Raw genomic sequence first — 1,210 nt, forward strand, 5'->3', positions numbered from 1 at the left:
CAAAGGAAAGACCCATGATGCCTTAAATTTCTCATTGAGACAACTCACAAGTGCAAGTGATTTGTTCATTTTAACTTGACAGAACCTCAGAGGAAAATGATGCTGATGATTCTGCAAAGGTATAAAAATTGCTTAAAACAATCACAAATGTTTAATTTAAACCAGATTCTTTTCTTCCAGACAGTGTATAGTAGGTGTTCAAATACCTGACATGTTTTGGCGTATACATCCGCCTTCGTCAGTGTCACGGATGTTGTTGTGACGCCCCTTTTTCAGCTGGTGTTGCTATGAGTGCGTGACTTGCCTGTCAGATCTGACAGGCTGCTGTCCGCTCTTCCCTCCAGGATACTGCTCCATGTGGTAGAGAGCATGTAAGCTCCCTTATCCCTGTTGATGGTCCTTGGTTCTCGCTTCCGGATTTCAATGGCCTCCCTGATCCAGCGCTGATGTTTGTTTTCTTCGGTGCGGATGACTCTGGCCTTCTCCGAGTCCATGATTTGATTTTCTCTTTCGCCGAAACATGTCAGGTACATACCTACAATACACTGTCTGTAAGAAAATAATCTATTTTAAATTAAATATCAAGTAGACAGGATGAACTTAATACAAAAAAACACAAATGTTGTTAAACACGCAAACCGGTTGCTTTTTTTTACATTGTATGACGAAAAACCATATAAACAACGGTATTTTATTTTCATTTGAAAGATGATTGATCAATTCATTTACCGTTTTTACCCTCTGATTGTTATGTCTCTTGAGGCTTGGGGGACAGGACTCAAGTGACGAGGAAAAGCGGGGTGTTCGGATCCAAAGTACACGGCGAGACAGATACTCGTGAGCCAAGAGAAGTCTTTACTGAGACACAAATGCCAAAACAACACAACGGAAGATGAATGAGGACAAAAGAATAATGCAGACCTGACGGAGGGTAGTCGCGAGGGTAGCTTTCTGAATACTCCGACGGAGACGGTAATGTGTGATCGGCTAATATAGTCAGAAGGCACAATCAAGGGAATGACAAATATCTGTGGGAACCCAGGTGCGTGATGATGGGAGGGGCCATCTCCAAGGAGCAGCGGAGGAGGTGACAGGAGGGGCGGTGCGCGCCCAGGACGGCGACGAGATGTGACACTGATGATGCTTTCTCTCCATATAATGAGCTCTTATTTCCTCTTCAGCTCTTCTTTCAGGTGTCTCAATGCGAATA

General features: G+C 43.7%; 1 long non-coding RNA gene across 1 annotated transcript; it reads left to right on the forward strand.

Moving 5' to 3' along the window:
- The first annotated feature begins 298 nt into the window (after window positions 1–298).
- Window positions 299–1,210, forward strand: LOC148895423 (uncharacterized). The gene is made up of 3 exons (XR_016115485.1): window positions 299–527; window positions 763–972; window positions 1,043–1,210. It is a non-coding gene; the product is annotated as an uncharacterized LOC148895423 (long non-coding RNA).

Source organism: Hippocampus bargibanti, linkage group LG07 (genome assembly GCF_051943395.1).
Source record: "Hippocampus bargibanti isolate YZ-2025 linkage group LG07, ASM5194339v1, whole genome shotgun sequence".
Taxonomy (NCBI): domain Eukaryota; kingdom Metazoa; phylum Chordata; class Actinopteri; order Syngnathiformes; family Syngnathidae; genus Hippocampus; species Hippocampus bargibanti.